The sequence below is a fragment of the Symphalangus syndactylus genome, chromosome 23 (genome assembly GCF_028878055.3).
Source record: "Symphalangus syndactylus isolate Jambi chromosome 23, NHGRI_mSymSyn1-v2.1_pri, whole genome shotgun sequence".
NCBI classification, from domain to species: domain Eukaryota; kingdom Metazoa; phylum Chordata; class Mammalia; order Primates; family Hylobatidae; genus Symphalangus; species Symphalangus syndactylus.
In genome coordinates, this window is record NC_072445.2 from 24,792,030 (window position 1) to 24,800,179 (window position 8,150).

General features: G+C 38.4%; 1 pseudogene; it reads right to left on the reverse strand.

Annotated features, from left to right (window-relative positions):
* Positions 1-3,512: 3,512 nt before the first annotated feature.
* Positions 3,513-3,897, reverse strand: LOC129473607 (small ribosomal subunit protein uS8-like; annotated as a pseudogene).
* Positions 3,898-8,150: the final 4,253 nt, after the last annotated feature.

Below are 8,150 nucleotides of genomic sequence, written 5' to 3' on the forward strand. Positions count from 1 at the left end.
CATTGCACCATGCCCTTAAATAAACCAGCTCATATTAATAAGAACACGATTTTTTGCAACACAATAAAAGTTTGAAGATGCCCTGAAATGCACTTACCCTGGATCTCCAGAAAGATCTCTATGTGCCTGCATTTGAGGTCATTATTCTTCTCTTTATGGAAGTTTTTAGTTACCAAGACAGAGCCCTGACCTTAATCATTCCTCTGCTGGCCACATAGAAGACCATGAGCACTCTGTGAAATACAGCTGTTCCCCTTTCCTGAAGCCCTGGAAATCCCCATTCCAGCCATTGCTCCAGGCCCATCTCCCATTCAGCCATTGATTACAGTGTCCCACATCCCTTTTTAGCCACATGGTCGTCTTTGGTAGGATCTTCTTCTGTCTAGTCATCTAGTCTTTTTTTGGGGAAGTGTTTGATGTTTGCCTGGATCATAACTTCTCAGATAGCTGACTCTATCTCTGAAGCCTAGTACAGCTCCAGGACTCCTGCTTTTTGGGGTTTAGGTCACCTCTTCCAAGTTCCTTGTGCACTTGCCTGTACTCCTGCCATCAGGTTAAAGACCGTGGTCTTGAAAGATGGTCTCTTGTAGAGTATCAGGTAGGATCCTGCTACTTCACAAACGCCCCAAGATTAATCGAATAGGATCAATAGGAAAGTGAAAACGATGATGACAATCAAAGTTAATCTTAAGGAGAATTATCAACCAAATGAATTTTAAACTTTGTTCTTCTCTCATTTACAGAAACTTTTTCTTCTCTTCCAAGGTTCTCTTGCTTTCTCTCAATGTTCTCATTCTGCTTTATGTTGAGCACAACAACCCACCATGCCACTCAACTCATCATTGGTCTGTCTCAGCATCCAGAAATTCCACTGTTATATATCCATTTTTTAACGTAAGTATCTCTCAAAGGAGTCTCAGGAATGAAGTTATTAGTAAACAACTGGGAGAGGTTAGGAGAAAAGGGTCCAACACCTTCAAGTGCTTAACATTTGATTGGATGAAACAAAATTCTACAATGTGAGGAAGTGCCTATTAGAACAGATTCCATCTAGTAGTGAGAGAATAAATGGGCTAGCTCGTCACTACTGGATCCTTAGGAGGCTGCATTTTGCAATCAACGAGGCAAAATGAGAGGAAATTCCAAGAATGCTCCATCCTGTCTTGGTTATTCTGAGATGTTAATTGAACTAGCAAGATCATTTCCAAAGTTCTCTAAAATAATTATACATATGAAACTTCATAGATTGGTGTTGGAAGCCATTAAATGTTTCTCGAATCCAAAAGATTCTACAGTTCCATTGAGAATTCAGTTACCAGCCTTGCCCACTGATAGCAGGATGCTGGGTCGAGTGATATTAAAAAATACATGCTTTGATAAAGAGTAATTTAGTAACATTTGCAGACACTTTCCTGTGGGAAAAAGGTGGTTCTTTGGTTTTAAAATAATCTCCAATAGCTATTGATTACAAGCACATTCACACACACATTTCAAGGTATCAATGTGTTTTTTATTTCATTCAGGCGTGTACCCTCACTGTCTCTCTGCTATTCACCTCTCTGTCTCTGTCTCTTGAATTATTTAATGTTTTTTCCCAGTTAATCTAAATTAGACTTGGTTCTTTTTTTAAGGGGGATGGGAGGAAACTAAAAATAGTCACTGAAGCCAGGATATATTACACCAACTGCTTTTGCCTCTGGTGGTTACTGGAGTTTCCTTTGTTGTCTTGTTTGATTGTTTCATTTATATGGCAGGTTAGACAGCAACAGACTTCTGTTATTGCCTTTTCTCAGTGGTGGATTTTTTAGGCTCAGATCCCCCTAAGGCAGCCACTCCCCATCCGCAGCTGGTGACAAGAGGTGCTGTTGCTCTCAGTACTTACACCTACTGGAGAAAGATCAACAGAGATGCTATTAAGTGACATAGAGTGTCTCCATTTTTAACTGTTTAGGCCTTTGTTGAAAGACACAGGGAAGGAGAAAAAATGAGAGAAAGAGACTTAGAAAGGATGAGAGAGAGAACATTGAACAAGTTGCATCTTCCAGATTCTTTATGAACTACTTTTGCAGATGTGAGATTGCATTTGCTTTATTCCTGCCTTCCCACCACCAGCTTCCACCCTCTCCTTTAAAAATGTTCGGTTTTTTCCTATTTTTCAGTAGTCAGAAATAATTTCTTAAATCAAATGGTAATAGAAGTATGTTAAGGTGGAGAAGACAATTTTTAGGGAACAGGGTTTTCACAACAGACTGAGAGTATAAGGATCAGTAATTCAGCACTTGGGGCTATTTTTTAAAGTTCCCCTAGGAAACTTTATGTCATTAGTTACTTTCTAACTTTCCATTACTCTTTCAGCTAATGTGGCCACAGAGCATCATCCTTGGCATAAAACTGGGAATGGGGAGATTTATGGAGGAAAAGGAAGTGCAACTTTGCGAAATTAAACAGATTAGATGGCTCTGGTAATACTTAAGGCAATAAATTAGCACTGCGAATTGAGAAGAGACCCTAAAGAATCTTGGTCATTAGGGGACGGTTTCTGCCCTCTTATCTTGTCTCCTTCAGGCATCTCAGCTGCTTTTTTATTTCCTTTTAGTTCATAGAGCAGAGAGCCAGGGGAAGGAACCTCCAGGTATTCACTGTTAAATTATTTGGTCTGTTTATTTTTCATTAAGGGCATAAAACGCCAGGTAAGGAAATGTAAGGTTAAGGACATCATCTAATCTTCAGAGGAACTTTAAGACCAAGACCTCCTTGAGCACTTTCTATGTGCATACACCGAGGTCTATACTACCACATGCCAAAAGAAAAATAAGGAATTTTAAGAATGTGTTTTTTAAAAGGAAGGTGACCCTGGAGCCAGGTACCTGAATTTAAAACCATAACTGAGAAGACCTTCTGAAGGAGATTACAAGAGAAAAATTGGAGACTTTCTCTCATAATAATAATACAAGACTCCAGATGCCTAAGAGCCCATGTTAATTCCTAAATAAGATCAAAAAGGCTGGGGTAGTGAGAGATGGCCTGCTTGTGGTGATCTTATAACTGGGAATTGAAAAATGAGTAGGATTTAGATAATTACTATAGATAGATACAAGGCATTTAAAAATTTTCCCCTCCTTTCATAACTACAAACTTAGGAGTTAACCTTGGCTTTATCTTTTAGAAAATGCCCCAAGTTCTAGCTTTTTTCTCATTTGAATAAACCAGATGTACTTCAATAAATACATTGAACTTATGAGCAAAAATAGTGAATACATGATGATGTCATAACATAGAACATTAGCAGGAAAAAGGCCTTGGACATTCTGTGACTTCAGTCTCATTTCTCGATTAGTCTGTAATGGATGTTGTAGTATTTTAAAACTGTGAAACACGTTCATGGAAACATATAATCTTGAGAAAAATATAACCATGAGTAATTTATAAACCATTGCATTGATTTTGCATGGTATAGAATAGGGGCTTTTTTTCCCCACGAGGCATTTTATTTGTAAATATATATTACATCTCTAGAAAAAGAATCCCAGGATTTTCCCTCCTGCATTTTTAACTTGCTTCTTCATGGTCCATGATGCCAGCTGCAGTTATCAGTATAATGAAACCAAACTGGTGGGATGGAAGCAGATTATTCTGCCATGTTTCTAGATTTTTAAGTTGGACATCAAATCTGGGGCCGATCACTCCACACTTGTGTAGCCTGCCTGTGAGGTTCACAACAATTTTCTCAGCTCTGTTATCATCAATGATTTCCAATTCGCCAATGCTATCATGCTTCATCGTCACAGTTAGAAACCAGATGATGACTTTGGAGCATGGCCCAATAAGAACCTAGCGTTCGCCTCTCTTTTCAGCATTGTTGATGCTTTGGAGAGCAACAGCCAGGATGTCCATGCACACCACTGTGGTGGTGCAGAAAGATGGCGGAAAGAGAATACACGGACATTTTAAAAATAAAATCTATTTTATTCTAAGACAAAATAGGATTCAAAATTATATAATGAAGTACTTCTAATATAATAATAATATTTATTACATACAGAAGTAAATTTTTACTTTTTCCTATTTAACAAACATATACAGCTTAACTTACTGTTTTAATTATGTAAGAAAAAGCATTATTTACATACAAATAAATTTTTTAATGTGTTGAATTTGAGAGGTATTATTTGTATTAAAACGTGGATTGAGAATTAACTATGTTTTGTAGCATCAGAATCTTAAAAACACTATAATCACGTATTATTTGGAATTATTGAACTTCGCACTAATTATTATTTTTTAAACTTTCATTCTGCTTCTAAGGACAAGATTAGAGAAATCTGGGGGCTGCTATTTACATTGCCTCTCTACGAATAATGCATTTGGATATGGACAGTCTTTATTTGCAACGAATGAACAGCCAAATTGGCCATAATCATTGCTATATTTCCCATATTCATTTGGAAGGACTGAAGACACAGTAATCTATTTTAAGAACCCTGATCACATGAGTGCACCAGACAGGTTCTGAGGCACCTTTGTAGAGAGCCAGCACAGTGTGATGCTTAGGAGAGGGACCCCTGGAGCCAGGTACCTTAATTTAAACCTACCTTCCCTGTTTCCTTGCCTTCCTACTATGCAGCTTTCTAGTTCTGTGACCTTTCTGCGCCTCAGGTTCCTCATCTGTAAAATGGGGATCACAACAGTGTCCATCCCATAAGATTGTTAGAGGGATTGAAGGAAATAGTATTTTGAGGCAATTAGAACAGCACCTAGCACACAATACCTTCTATAGCATTATTAAATAATTGTTTATATTCTCCTTACTAACTCCAATTAAAATGAAAACATCAGTGTTTTTATGTCCATTACTTGTATAAATTATGCCCTGATTTCCAAGGGTAAAATGATTCTAAAATGTGTAATCATTACAATTACAGTGTTTTCGTTTTTGTTTTCTCTGCTGGATGTCCAAATCCCGAGTGGCTGAATCACAAGCATGATTATAGAATCTATCGGCCAGCATGCAAATTCTGTCCTTATTTACATATGTTCAGGTTCCTTCTACTTCAAGGGAAACTATTTAGATAATTATTTTTAGTTAAAATTGAAACTGACATCATTACCACCTTATAAAACAGAACCTTCCTGGAACACCTTTACAAATTCCATAATTTGGAAAAGTGACCAACAAAATCTCTAGGTTTGAAGGCAGCTCATAGAATTTTGGAAAGCCTGATGATTTTGGCTCAATATAGAGAAACATTTTCCATTCCTCAGAGTTTATATACTCTGAGCCTTCCCTGTACAGCTGTACAGGCTGGTTACTGCACATCTCTAGGGCTCCTCGGCCATTTTCTAAGTGAATGCTGCCACCAGAATTGTGCAACTGAGCAGCCTGAACACAGCAGTCCCCAAAGGATCCCCTAGGCCATTAGGACCCACCTTGTCCCTCTGTCATATGCCAATCCTCCTTCCAGTACTTGGAGATAGCGATCATATTATTCCAAGTCTTCTCTTTTCCAAGTTAAACATCGTAACTTTCATCAGTCTTGCTTCATATGGCCTGTTTCCAAATCCTAAATTTGTTCATTCAACAAACATTTACTGGGTCCCTACACTGTGCCAGGTGGTGATACCCAGATGAATAAAGCATCACCTCTGCCCTCAAAGTCCGTATAGTCCATGCCCTAGCCTGATGATATCCCCTTTATTTGCCTAGGATAAACGAACATATTTGCTTGATGAAGTCAGAATTGCATCTACTTTTCTCGATTGCCACAGCATACTGCCAAGCTTGCTCAGTGCCAAAGCTCACATAGCCTATGCTTAGCCATATCTTTCCCTGCCTAGGCTTTTGCACTTTGGTTTGCAAAGTTTACAATTTTTCCTGCTGAATTTTATTTTCAACAATTTAGACTACCAAGCCCCAGCTATCAACAATTTTTATACATTCAATATGTTTGCTTTTATTCCAAATGATATGGCATGTAGTTATCAAATAAAAATGTTGAGCAAGGGGGAGTCTACGATGGAGCCCTGCCATATTTACCCACATACAATCAGTGGTCCTCAAATTTGTCCACAAGGCTCTCACAAAGAGCTTTTTCAAATGTTTCCCCAAAGTCTCACTTCTATGTCAATTACATTTCCCTAATTATTAGTCTAAGGATCCTCTCAAAGGAAGAACTGAAGATGGAAGTAATTGCTTATTTTTGATGACCCCTATGTTGGTTCTTAATGGTAGCTACTGCATTCTCCAGGGATTGTTAAACCAGCCTTTCACTTAAAAAAAAAATCTGATTATTTGAGGGTGGAGGGAAAAGTACTAGAATTAAGAGCCTTGGTAACGTGTTTGGAACATCTCCTTTATTCCTCTTAGAAATCAGCCTGGCAACTCCAAATTCTCAGTTTTTTTGTCATCTCTCTTGCTTTCTCAAGATTTCTCCAAGATCAAGGATTACAGTTCAGCCATTTCAATTGCAAATCCCTTCTGCAGAACTAAAGGTCAGGGTAGAACTCTCTAAAGCTGACAGGAAACATCCCTTGCCTCAGACAAGATCATCCTAATTAATAATAATCACAATAATATCGTGCTCTGCATTTTATCCAGGGACACCTGAACAGCAGAATGCTTTATGAACATTATTTAATTAAGTCTTATGACAGTCCCGTGAGGGGAACTGGGAAACTGAGAGATTGGCTTAATCTCTGCCTAGGTAAGGAGACCTGTCAGGAGGAGCAGGGCAAACATGCACGAAGAGACAGGCTGGGAGGTTAAGCAGAGAATGGGGATTGATAGCAGACGTGCATTTAAACCTTTCTAACCATCTATGCACCTGGAGGAAATACCTACATCTGAATCCTTCTGAGGTGCTCCTGTGGAGTTTTATGTATGTCACTCCAAAATAATAGCAATAGTCTACGTAATTCAGTGATTTTAAATTCACTAAAGCAAATGCTTGTTAAACAATATTTGCATTTTCTCTCTCTTTTGCTCTCCTCCCTCCCTCTCTGTGGCCACCTCTCTGGGGCTCAAATTTGTCAGCCACAAGATTGACTGAAGTACAAGCAAGTAAAGCAAATGACCACATTCATTGTCCATGACAAACCCAAACCATATTCCATCACATCCCTGCAGTCCAGAGCCTCAAGATCTAGCCTGGAGAAAGCTATTTCAGTGTTATCAAGGGCCATTCCATTCTTGCCCCGGAGGGACATGTGACACCCGGTATACTGCATGGACACAGGCTGGTCTGCCCTAGAAAACTAGACTATGTAAAGGACTCCCCTAAACACCTAAGATAAAAATAGAATAAACAGTCCAACCTTTTTGTGAAACTTCCTTGAGAAACAAAGTGTGTGTGATATTGGATAATGACAAAAAATAATAATTTTCATCTTATTATACTTGACTTAAATATAACATATGGAGACTATTTTTTTTCATCATGGGGACTTTTGAAATAAAACTATTACCTTCCTGAGAAGTACTTGGTAAACTAAATCGTCTAACTTAGCATACAACCACAAAATCAAGGTGTGCTGAATTGAATTAAAGTAAGTTTAACGAAATGCCCTTTCCCCACGGAGTTTTCTTCCCTGGCACTTCACCACCTCCTAGCACTCACACTTTCAAGAAGTGTCATAACAGGGTTCCCTGGCTGTGGTTCTCTTCTCCTGTATCCACACCTCACACTTACACCTCTGTGGACACAATGATGTACAAGAGGAGAGCAGAGAAAGGAATAACTGGTTATTGAGATAAGCATCAACAAATGATCACTTGGATTACTGCATAATCTGTGTCAGACGTAAGCCTGGGATGTATCACCTGCACTTTGTGGGAAATTGCCATAATTCTCATTTTCACATTTTCACCATGGAAGGAAGTCAGTACAGCAGGCATCACTGGGCTCAGCACATTTAAAACAGCTCACACCTATTTTTCTGTTATGAATTCCTCATATATATATTCGAACATGGAGAGAAAAAATACATATACATTTAAATATATATATATACAATTATATATATGCATATATATACACATGCATATATACACACACACACACACACGCACCATATATATTCTCACCTCATCCATCCACTAGCAACACAGATTGCTTCAGAGATGAGGAAATGAAATGCTATTTTTGGAGAAAAGA